This window comes from Eptatretus burgeri, unplaced genomic scaffold (assembly GCF_056783735.1).
Source record: "Eptatretus burgeri isolate ZD-2024b unplaced genomic scaffold, Ebu_testis_v1 Ebu_testis_scaffold_33, whole genome shotgun sequence".
Lineage (NCBI taxonomy): Eukaryota > Metazoa > Chordata > Myxini > Myxiniformes > Myxinidae > Eptatretus > Eptatretus burgeri.
Window position 1 is genome coordinate 105,001 of NW_028221983.1, and position 12,554 is coordinate 117,554.

General features: G+C 48.9%; 1 protein-coding gene across 7 annotated transcripts in view; it reads right to left on the reverse strand.

Annotated features, from left to right (window-relative positions):
- The window catches only part of LOC147007734 (uncharacterized), a 108,825-nt gene that overhangs the window by 74,130 nt on the left and 22,141 nt on the right, over window positions 1-12,554 (reverse strand). For 2 of the 7 annotated variants that reach the window (XM_085866509.1, XM_085866506.1), the window contains exon 1: window positions 2,083-2,447. The exons of the other annotated variants lie outside the window; for them this stretch is intronic. The gene's annotated coding sequence lies outside the window, so the exon portion shown is untranslated. Of the gene's footprint in view, window positions 1-2,082; window positions 2,448-12,554 lie in introns of those variants that run through there. 7 annotated transcript variants of the gene reach the window in all.

The following is a 12,554-nucleotide window of genomic DNA, read 5'->3' on the forward strand; positions in this document are numbered from 1 at the left end:
CCAAACACAGAATCAAAAACTGAGCAGTCAGTCAAGGCTTAACTTCTGCGCACAATTGTGTGTGTGTGTGTGTATGTTGTGAGTGTGATTGTGTGTGAGTGAATGTGAGTGTTTGTGTTGTGTGTGTGATTGTGTGTGTGTGTGTTGTGTGTGACTGTGATTGTGTGCGTGAGTGTTGTGTGTGAGTGTGATTGTGTGTGTGTGAGTGTGTGTGTGTGTGTGTGTGTGTGTGTGTGTGTGTGTGTGTGTGTGTGTGTGTGTGTGAGTGTGTTTGTGCGCATTGGGGGACGTTCTTGTCTGTGAACCCCAAACACAGAATCAAAAACTGAGCATTCAGTCAAGGCTTAACTTCTGCGCACATTTGTGTGTGTGTGTGTGTGTGTGTTTTGAGTGTGAGTGTGATTGTGTGTGTGTGAATGTGAGTGTGTGTTGTGTGTGAATGTGAGTGTGTGTGTGTGTGTTGTGTGTGTGATTGTGTTTGAATGTGTGTGTGTGTGTGTGTTGTGTGTGAGTGTGTGTGTGTGTGAGTGTGTGTGTGTGTGTGTGTGTGTGTGTGTGTTGTGTGTGAGTGTGTGTCTGTGAGTGTGTTGCGTGGTGTGTTATTGTGTGTGTGTGTGTGTTTGTGTCCATGTGTGAGTGTGTGTGCTGTTCAGAAAACATAACATTTCCTCTTTTAAAACTGCCCTGCCTCTGAATATAGTGGAGCACACTCCCACAAAAATTTCTCTCACTCTCACTGACTGTCTCTGTCTCTGTCTCTGTCTCTGTCTCTGTCTCTGTCTCTGTCTCTGTCTCTGTCTCTGTCTCTGTCTCTGTCTCTGTCTCTGTCTCTGTTTCTCACCCCTCTTCGTCTTGACGTTTTCGACGTGACAAGTGGTATTTGCCAGTGATAAATCAATAAAGAAATCCGGAAGCGATTGCAAAATCCAGCCATCTTGTGTTCATGCGTGGCAGATGGGCTGAAAGGGCCTATTTGTACTTCCTGTGATTGTGACGAAATTTACAATGACTCTTCTCCATATTCAAATAATAAATGTTGATTCAAAAATTTCATGACAAAAGCTCAAATGGTGAAAAAGGTTATGGCCTGCACAGACAGACCAAAGGCAGATGAATCATCCACAACCAAAGAACCAAAGGAAAAGATTGACGGGCCCCAACCTCGCCCGTCAAAGTGATGGACAACCACTGCAATTTCCATCTCCATCTCACCAATGATTATAAGAAGGAAAAACAAAACACAGAATCAACAACTGAGCCGTCAGTCAAGGCTTAACTTCTGCGCACAATTGTGTGTGTGTATGTTGTGAGTGTGATTGTGTATGAGGGAATGTGAGTGTGTGTTGTGTTTGTGTGATTGTGTGTGTTTGTATGTGAATGTGAGTGTGTGTGTGTGTGTGTGTGTGTGTGTGTGTGTGTGTGTGTGTGTGTGTGTGTGTGTGTGTGTGTGTGTGTGTGTGTGTGTGTGTGTGTGTGTGTGTGTGTGTGTGTGTGTGTGTGTGTGTGTGTGTGTGTGTGTGAGTGTGTGTTTGTGCGCAATGGGGGACGTTCTTGTCCGTGAACCCCAAACACAGAATCAAAAACTGAGCAGTCAGTCAAGGCTTAACTTCTGCGCACAATTGTGTGTGTGTGTGTGTGTGTGTGTGTGTGAGTGTGATTGTGTGTGTGTGTGTGTGTGTGCGTTGTCTGTGAGTGTGGTGTGTGAGTGTGATTGTGTGTGTGTGAGTGTGAGTGTGATTGTGTGTGTGTGTGTGTGTGTGTGTGTGTGTGTGTGTGTGTGTGTGTGTGTGTGTGTGTGTGTGTGTGTGTGTGTGCTGTTCAGAATTTTCTGCACAATCCTCAATTTAATCTCTTGTAGTTTCATTCCCGAGTGGATTTTATCGCTTTTGCTCCAGAAATCATGAAAACATCGTCAATAAAACATATTCTGCTCCCCTGTTCCGTCCTGGTCCATTCAGTGTATTAACACGAACTCTTCCATGAGCCTCGACGATGCATACAAAATTTAATAATTATAAATCCTTGAACGTCATTTAAACTTTCATATATTCATACAAAGGGAGACAAAACGTTCCACAATACCTGTTCACGTCGCTTGAGGAAACACCAACCGTCAATGAACGAGAGTTGACCCGCGGGAGACACTCAAACAAACCGCCTCTCGAACACCAACGAACACTTCACTTGTTTGAAGATTCCCAGATGTAGTTTAGGTCCCGAAGACTTCCCTCCCGATTGATTTCCTTGTTTGTTTAAACTTTAATATCGTTTTAAAAGCAATTAAAACGAAACGGCGGGTTTAATGTTCACTTCGAATGTAAACAAGATCGACGAGTCAGGAGTCAACTGCCGTTACCAAGACGAACGAACGACTGGACATTGTGACGTCACGGTAGCCACGTTCGAATAAAGTCATGACGTCACAGAAACGAAATCAGTCGTTTCCTCGAAACCAGAATCAACATTTCGTGAATAAAATAAAACTGTAAAATAAATAAAAATTGGTGGGGAGGGGGAATGTATGTGGGTGAAGGTCTGGTGGTGGAGGGGGGAGGGGCGTGTATGTGGGTGAAGGTCTGGTGGTGGAGGAGGGAGGGGAGGGGGTATGTATGTCGGTGGTGGACGGGGCGGAGGGGGAGGGGGAGGGGGAATTTATGTGGCGAAGGCATGGTGGTGGAGGGGAGGGTGAAGGGGGAGGGTTGAGGAGGGAGGGAGAATTTACGTGGGCGAAGGTCCGGTGGTGGGGAGGGGAGGGTGAGTGGAGGGTCGGAGACGTGGAGGTGGAGGGGTGGTGAGGAGGAGGGGCAGGGACGTGAAGGTGGAGAGGCGGGGACGTCGAGGTGGAGGTGTGGTGAGGGGGAGGGGTGGTGAGGAGGGGTGGTGAGGAGGGGGTGGTGAGGAGGAAGGGTGGTGACGTGAAGGTGGAGGGGTGGTGACGTGAAGGTGGAGGGGTGGTGAGGAGGAGGGGTGGTGAGGATGAGGAGGAGGGGCGGGGACGTGGAGGTGGAGGGGTGGTGAGGAGGAGAGTGGTGAGGAGGAGGATGGTGAGGAGGAGGGGCGGGGACGTGGAGGTGGAGGGGTGGTGAGGAGGAGGGGCGGGGACGTGAAGGTGGAGAGGTGGTGAGGAGGAGCGGGGACGTGAAGTTGGAGGGGTGGTGAGGAGGAGGAGAGAGAGGAGGAGGGGCGGGGACGTGGAGGTGGAGGGGTGGTGAGGATGAGGGGCGGGGACGTGGAGGGGGAGGGGTGGTGAGGAGGGGCGAGGACGTGGAGGTGGAGGGGTGGTGAGGAGGAGGGGTAGGGACGTTGAGGTGGAGGGGTGGTGAGGAGGAGGGGAGGGTGAGGAGGAGGAGTGGGGACGTGGAGGTGAGGAGGAGAATGGTGAGGAGGAGGGGCGGGGATGTGGAGGTGGAGGGGTGGTGAGGAGGAGGGGTGGGGAGAGGGAGAGGAGTGGAGGAGTGGAGGAGGAAGGGGAGGGGCGGGGAGGAGGAAGGGAAGGGGGTTCCATTTTAAAACGTTGATACAGAATATATCGTGACATCATTAATCCACACAATTAGCACAACTTGACATCTGAACATCAATCCGGCCTCTGCTCGTTTTATGATTCATTCTTTTCCGGGATCTTTCCCATGTTAGGAGATGTGAACTCGAGTCTTTCATCTTGAATGTTTGGGAAACTCACATTATTTATTTTAAACAATAATCTGATCCGATCCGATACCCAAGCTCTAGTCGGGCGAACAGGGAACCATTTCGAACACGTTGTTTGGTGTAGCGGAGGAGAATATGAGGTATTAACGAGGTAGCATCATTACACTTGGTCTAGTGTTGTGTTAATGGTTGAGGTTGCTGGCTTCAGATCAAAGAGGCCGAAAGGGTATTGAGTTCAACCCCTGTAACCCCGTTGAATTTACACCAGGTTACAGGTAAGATTGACTCAGCCTGTCATCCTTCTGAGGTTGGCAAAATGAGTGCCACCTCACTGGAAACAAGAGGCACTGCATCAGTGGCACAGCTGTGCCCCCAGAAAATGACGAGGCCAAGCAGCCACAGGCTGTACACGAATAAAGAAATAAATGATAGCACAAGGAACTTGAACACAGGAGGTGGTTGAGCAACAACCAAGCCTGCAAAATGGTTACCAACATATGGTTGTTGTGACGAAATTGAAAATGTTCATCACGTGTCGGTCTGTCTCTTTGGATGTTTGTCTGTGAGTGTGATAACTTGTGAATGCTTTCAGCTCTCTTCGTCAAACTTTAGCAGAGGACAAAAGTGAGGCAGCCAATGTTTTCGGACTGTATCTGTCAAAGGTCAAGGTGACAGTGACGTCATTTGCATGATTTTCCTCATACCTGTCAGACTACCACCTGACACCTTGTTGAATTGTCCGAGCCCTCTTTTATTTTTGAACGTGCAGCAAGGAAGCAGTGTAGACCATGTGAAGATGTTTGGTACAATTCGACCAGGATGTGAACTCCACCGACCCATGAGACTCGAGCTGGATGTGACTTTAACTTGGCATTTGTCCAAGGAGGGAAAACCCAGTCAGGAGATGGGGGATGTTATTATTATTGTTAATATTATAATTATTGTTAATAATGTTTTGTAATTACATTAATATTATGCTGTTATCATAATTGTTGTTATTGCTTTTGTTATTAAAAACAGGTTTGGAAAAACACCATGGTTGCCTATCTTATTACAATATACACCCCAACATGAATTTCACCCAAAAAGGAAAACCCCCTTGGGGAGTGGAACAAAGGAAGTCGCCACACCCTCCATCGTGTAACCAAGGGTCCTCCTATCAAATTTGGTTGAGTTTGGATAAGTCACCACCAAATGTATTGCAGTCAAAACTACACACAGACAGACAGATATGAAATTGCATATTTCAGTATAATTTGAATATCCAATCTTGTGCCTTTATTGAGGGCTGGCAGGGTGGCCGAGAGATATGTGCACACTCGCCTCTGAGCTGTCCAGTCAGCTTTAGATTATCAACCCAGCTTTCAACCGTCATCCGAGTGTTCCAAGGCAGGGCAAGGCATCAATGGGTGTGCCGTCCCTCAGATGGACGTTATACTGGATGTCCTGTCTGTCAGCAAGAGTTGGTGGGTGTTCAAGATCTCAAGGTGACTTGACGGAAAGAAGGTGAGCTCTGACAAGCACCATGAACAAATTATATATTCCTGCTCCAACCTACAGGGAGCACTGCATCAGTGACACCAATTTGGTCGTGCCGTTGCGACGACATGTCAACCTGCAGTCACGAACTACGTTCTAATGACAACGAGCTCTATTATATCCAGGTGTGTTGAATACCTCGTAGTGAATGTCCTGTGTAGATCTTTCTAATCCACACCTTTGGTTAGATGGGGATTGATACCAGTTGAGTTTGTATTTCACACTCATCTGGCTTGAAGTTTGTGATATGCAGCAAAACATGGTGCTTGGAAATGGCAACTTTGGAATAATTACAAAAGGGAAATAAGAAAGGGGCCTGCATGAGATATATTGTTCCGGATTTGGAAGCCTTTTGCACACAGACAGCAGTCCCTAAGCTTAGTTATTTCGATAAGTATGTGTATAGTTAGATTCCTCCCTGTGTTTGATGGGAATTTCATGCGTGTGCTGCGGGTTATTTTATAGTCAGGTCTTTTTACATCTTAAATCCCCCAACAACCCTCCAAAGGAGTCGACGGCAACAGCCCCTCTGCTTTCGGCACTATACGCATTCTTCGCACACTGGCGTGCCGAACACGTGCATAGGCGGGGTTTCATCGGTCGCTGGCGCTCTGGTTTTCGCTCCAAAAAAGGGCCTGGAGTCCCAATTGTCCATTCAGTGAAGAGCGTGCATCGGCCGACGCTCGCCAGCCAATGGGAAGCCCGAACGCCATATACTATTGCGCAGCCTCTTCCAGAACAGGGCCTATTTGGGGGGGGCGGAGACATCGACACGCCCTCCGCCCAGTGAAGGCAGGCCACCGAGGCAACTGACATACCACCCCCCCCTCGCCACCCATCCAATGAGGGATGAGGTGACGTTAAAGGCGGTCCCTCTGGCCCCTGCGCGCGAGTGGGAGGGAAAGTGTTTGGCGCGTTCTGTCTGCGCTGGCACTGGTCTGCTCTCGCCTGGCCAGTTGGTGATCCATTCGTCTGGTCTGGTTTTCTGGTCGACCTCGCAGCACAAGGGTTCCTCTCGTCTCGTCCGCCTTCATGCTGGCTGGCGTCCATCGCATATCCATCGCCCCTGGTGCTTGGTGCTGCGTCAAAGCTGTGGGTTCGAGTCCCACCGAACAGGACCGACCAAACCGCACAAGGCGGACAGGTGCACAGCCAGACTCTGATCCCCCAGCTGACCTATCCTCCCTGGCTGGAGGGTCCAATAAAGACCTGACGGGGTCCATTTCTTTTGAATGTACGTCTGTGTGTGTGTGTCCGTGGGCCCAGTCCTGTAAGTAGAAACCGTTGTGTTTGCTTGTACGTTGATTGCATTTCTTTTAGTCGGTTTTACTCTGCTCCTTGTGCTCCACTCCCCATTAAAAATAAACCCCAATTGTTAAATGTGCTAGCTCGTTGCCTGTCGTTTCTTTCATTGGCCCAATATGGTTCGGGCTGGAGAACTAGGAAGGAATTTTTTGTGCCGGAAATTGTTCATTTGGTCCGGCGCTTCGTTGGTAACTTCCGCTCGGTTACGCCGGATCCGAGTCGGTAACTGACTCGGTTCGGACAAAGTCGGCCGAGGGTGTGGCTTCCCCGGTAGTTAGACGGCGTGGGTACTTCGGTGAATTGGAATTAGACAAGTGGACCCCACCTCACGCCATCAAAATATTGGCGACCACGGTCCTTTAAGCGACCAGTCGACTCCGGAGTTATCCGGCGTGACGACCTTCCATTCCGGTGTTCGGTGGGAGACGGCCTAACTGCTCCATCTCACGGTCATCCTCAAGACCGACCCCTGGCCCACAACAATATCAGGGGGTTCCCCATGTAAATTCCCATCAAATTAGTTTATTGACAACATTGGCATCCAGATCGGGAAAATAGAGTTAAACAAGTCAGGAAAAAACATATCAGGATGGAATTCCCCCCCAAAACAACCAAACAAGGAAGGAATGAATCATATTTCATATCCAGCCTGTGGCTGTTAGTCACATCATTGCTGGGAACACAGCTGTGCTGCTGATGCAGTGCCCCTTGTTTCCAGAAAGCTGGCACTCATTTTTCCAACATCAGAAGAATGACCACCTCACCTGGTGTTAAATCAACAACAAGCAGGAGCTCAAACTCACAACCCTCGGATCTTACATCAACTATCTTATCAACCATGAAGCAAACACCAGGCTGGAAGGAAGGAATGACAAACCCACAACAAAACAACACTTTCACGAATTGCCATCACGGCAAGTTTAAATATTTTTGTCACAAATGCCAATAGTAACAATTGTATGAAGAGGTCGATTTTGGAGGTAGTTGTATATTTGTCATCTGGGTTTGTGAGATTGTGTGTTGTTTCCTGGTGAAATAATTTTCTGTCTGTCTCTGTCTGTTTTTCACACGATTTTTAGCTCCAGTTTTCAAGCAATCGTTCTGGAATTTTATTTGTGTGTAGGGGACCGGCCAAGGAAGGCAACGCTAAATTTTGGTGAAGATCCGAATCCGGACCTGGATAGGATCATTATTTAATTTTTGGCCGATTCGTCACCATTGAGAGATGGGGCCAAAAACTATGCACAGCATGTTATATCTAAAAGTTGTGGATGACTTGTGACAAAACTCGGTGGTTGAGTTGTTTGGTGACAAGAACAAGCCGATTCGATTTTGGTTAAGGTCTGGAATCAGATGAGACCGATCAGTGGGATACAAAATGTAAACTATTGAGCCTGGTGGAGGTGTGTTATCCACAGAGTGCCGTTCTGTTTCACCAAGTGTCACTCTGTGAGTGATGTTTCATTTATTTGTTGTGGGATTGGGACGGAAAATATCAAAAGTAAAGAAAAGTACAAATAGGTTCACAATCTCCGGATGACGTGTTCCACTTTTAACAACATTTAATTAATTTTATTTACCTTGAAATCATGAGAATATATCTTCGTGGAGATTTGATATTGAAAGTGTTTGTCAAGATTTTCTGCACAATCCTAAATTTAATCTCTTTTAGTTTCATTCCCGAGAGAATTTTATCGCTTTTGCTCCAGAAATCAATGATAAAAACATCGTCAATAAAACATATTCTGCTCCCCTGTTCCGTCCTGGTCCATTCAGTGGATTAACACGAACTCTTCCATGAGCCTCGACGATGTATTCAAAATTTAATAATTATAAATCCTTGAACGTCATTTAAACTTTCATATATTAATACAAAGGGAGACAAAAGGTTCCACAATACCTGTTCACGTCGCTTGAGGAAACACCAGCCGTCAATGAACGAGAGTTGACCCGCGGGAGACACTCAAACAAACCGCCTCTCGAACACCAACGAACATTTCACTTGTTTGAAGATTCCCAGATGTAGTTTAGGTCCCGAAAAGTTCCCTCCCGATTGATTTCCTTATTTATTTAAACTTTAATATCATTTCAAAAACAATTAAAACGAAACGGCGGGTTTAATGTTCACTTCGAATGTAAACAAGATCGACGAGTCAGGAGCCAACCGCCGTTACCAAGACGAACGCACGACTGGACATTGTGACGTCACTGTAGCCACGTTCGAAAAAAGTCATGACGTCACAGAAACGAAATCAGTCGTTTCCTCGAAACCAGAATCAACATTCAGTGAATCAAATAAAACTTTAAAATAAACAAAAATTGGTGGGGAAGAGGGGTAGGGAGCATTATGTGGGTGAAGGTCTGGTGGGAGGGGGGGTAGGGGGCATGTATGTGGACGAAGGTCTGGTGGTAAGGAGGGGAGAAGAGGGGAGGGGGCATGTATGTGGGTGAAGGTCTGGTGGTGGAGAGGGGGAGGGAGCATGCATGTGGACGAAGGCCTGGTGGTGAATGGGGGAGGGGAGGGGCGGGGGAGGGTGAGGGTGAGGGGAGGGGAGGAGAGTGTGAGGGGTGAGGAGGAGTGTGAGGGGCGGGGAGGGAGAGAGGGAGAGGCGTGGAGGAGGAGGGGGAGTGGCGGGAAGGGGGTTACATTTTAAAACGTTGATGCAGAATATATCGTTGACGTCATTAATCCACATTCCTCTGTCAAGAACCTTCCACCCTCTACTCCAACTGCAGTACACCGAGGGATGGGCTTGGATGAAAGCAATGCGCAAATTTCCTTGTAAGCAGGACGAGAATCACTTGACCACAGGTGATGCCGTGATTCTCGTTTTGCTGTTTTTCACATCCTGCATTTATTTTGTTTTCCCATCAGGAGCTGCCCAAAACGCCCCATTTTGCCCCGGCACGTACGTTCTACTTGTATACGGTGAAGGTCCAACCGACCGCAAGCATGATCCTACAGCGATGTTACAAGGTGGACAAGAGAGTGCTGTTTATTTATCAGTGGTTTCCTGTGCTCCGAGCTCGGGATCTTGAACGATATTTTCCCAACGTCACGTATCTCTGCAAATTGGCAATCTGAAAGAAATAATAATAATAAATATAATAATAATAATAATAATAATAATAATAATAATAAACATAGGACTGCTTCCAACTTGAGGGAGGAGAAGGAATGCGGTGCAGGGGAAGACAGTGTGTGGAGTGTGGTGGAGGGGGAAGGGGAGTTAGAGGTTGAGGAAGAGAGGAGGAGGAGGAGGAGGAGAGTGGTGGTGGAAGAAAAAGAAGAGGAGTGGGTGAGCGTGAGAGGAGGAGTTAGGTGGTGGGCGGAGAAGGAAGAGGGTGGTGGAAGAAAAAGACGAAGAGGAGGGTGGGGGAGAGTGGTGGGAGAAGTAGGTGGTGGAAGGAGGAGGGGAGGAGAGGGGTGTTTCGTGAATCTGTCAAACATATGCTTTGCTTTCCAATAAATGGGATTCGCTTGATATCCGTAATTGTCGGGTTGTGTGTGTGTGTGTGTGTGTGTGTGTGTGTGTGTGTGTGTGTGTGTGTGTGTGTGTGTGTGTGTGTGTGTGTGTGTGTGTGTGTGTGTGTGTGTGTGTGTGTGTGTGTGTGTGTGTGTGTGTGTGTGGCGCAACGCGAGGCTCCACAGCACAAACCAGCAAACCGATTTCGATGAAACTTGGCGACCAGGTGCCATATGCGCTGGGAGTGTGCGCGTTTGAGTTTCGTTGCTTACCCGTTGCTATGCAGCGGCCGAAAAATCATGTTTTAAGAACCCAAACGGTAACTGACGTAGCGGAGCTTCTATGATAGGTAGAGCGACCGGACCAACTCCTGCCTATTCCTTGCATCCCCATTTAGTTATCACGACAGCATAACGTTCCTCTATCTCTCATAGTTTCCAAATGGCAGCCCTCCGAATGCGGAAAGGTGGTGAACCAAGGAATATGTTAAGTGACCTTGACCTCGGAAACCGTCGACGGCGGAACGTCGACGGTATTGCATTTGGGTCCGTTTGTTTGTTTGTTTCAGGTCAGGTATGGGAGCATGTGCCAGAACAGCACGTCGCTGCGTCCACTTTCCGCCGGTACTCCAGGGGCCTCCGTCTGGCCATCCCCCAGGCAGATGCCAGGCCCATCCCCATCTCCTTGAGATGATGGTCAACCTGTTGCAACCATGAGGCACGTGGTCGACCCACTGGCCTCCTCCACTCATGAGACTCCCTCGCTGAGAGAATCTGGTGAGCAGGATCAGAGTCAGGAAAACGAGCCACATGTCCATACAGCCGCAACTGACGCTCACGGACTATGCAGGTAACAAATCTCATCCGAGTCTCTCTCAGCAACCGCTCGTTGGACGCAAAATCCGACCAGCGATAGCCAAGGATTCTCCGAAGAGACCTGGTACCAAAGGAATTAAGTCTCCGTCTCAGATCCTTGGTCAGAGTCCAAGTCTCGCACCCATAGAGCAAGACTGGAAGTACCAAGGACCTGAAGACTCGGACTTTCGTCCTCCCGCACAGGTACCGGCAGCGCCACACCCCATGATCCAGTGAATCCATGACTCCCCAGGCCCGACCCAGACGTCTATTGACCTCTGACTCGCAGCCAGCAGAGACATGAATATCACTGCCAAGGTAAGTGAATCTCTCCACGACCTCAACATCCTCACCACAAACAGACACAGACAGGACAGCAGCATCCAAGATGTCACCGAAAGCCTGGATCTTAGTTTTGACCCAAGAAACCCGTAATCCCAACGGCTCCGACTCCTCATTCAGCACCTCGAGGGCCCCCAAGAGGATGTCTAAAGTCTCCGCAAAGATGACTGCATCATCTGCAAAGTCAAGGTCTGAGATCTTGACATTCCCAAATGACGCACCGCAACTTGATCTCTCTGACATCCTCCCTAGAATCCAGTCCATACAAGTGCTGAAAAGTGTGGGGGCAAGTACACATCCCTGACGAACTCCAGTAACAACTGGAAATAAGTCAGAGATGGTACCACCACACTTCACAGCACTCTCAGTACCAGAGTAGAGTTCAGACATCAGATCGATCAGTTTTGGTGGCACCCCACGAAGACCAAGAATCCTTCAGAGGACGTCCCGATTCACTGAATCGAACGCTTTACAGAGATCAACATAGGCTGCAAGTAGCCCCTGCCGAAACTCTCGTCTGCGTTCGGTGAGGACACGAAGTGCAAGGATACGGTCAATCGTTGACCTCTTTGGTGTAAAGCCTGACTGCTCTGGACGCTGGTGCTCAAGCAGATGGTGGCGAACCCTATCGAGAATTATCCGAGCAAAGACCTTGCCTGGCACTGAGAGCAGCGTCACCCCTCGGTAGTTGTTGCAGTCTTGGCGATCACCCTTCCCTTTCCAGAGAGGGACAACAAGGCCCCTCTTCCAGTCAGTTGGGATGATGCCTGTGTTCCAGGCAGAGCACAAAACTGCATGCAACGACACTAGTGCAGCATTTCCACCAGCCTTGAGAAGTTCGGCATGGATGCCACAGATCCCTGGAGCTTTGCCCCGTTTCAACTGGTTCACCGCAGCCCGTGTTTCCACAAGCGTAGGTGGACCACAGTTGATTCGAGGGTCAGCAACAGGGATTGTAACACCCTTGACGTCCAACTCGACAGTTGGGGGATCAGCCTGGTACAACCGCTCAAAGTAACCGGCCCAGCGGGCCTTCACTTCAGACTCCTCTGTCAAGAGCCTACCACTCTCTGCTCGAACTGTAGTGCTCCGAGGGATGGGCTTGGATGAACGTAATGCGCGAATTCCCCTGTAAGCGGGATGAGAATCACCTGTCCACAGGTGATGCTCTACCCCCTCACAGATTCCTCGCACATAGGCCTCCTTGTCCACCCTCAGTGCACGTACAGTTTTACGCCTCAGCTCCCTGAAGAGCTCAGCTCTGCCATTCAGCCTGGCCCTGCGACTCTGGTCAATGGTATCCAGTGTCCCTTGAGAGACAAAATTCTTCTTTGCCCTGCGGTGAGCTCCAAGGCATCCACCGGCAACATCAAGGACAGTGGTCTTGAAGGCGCTC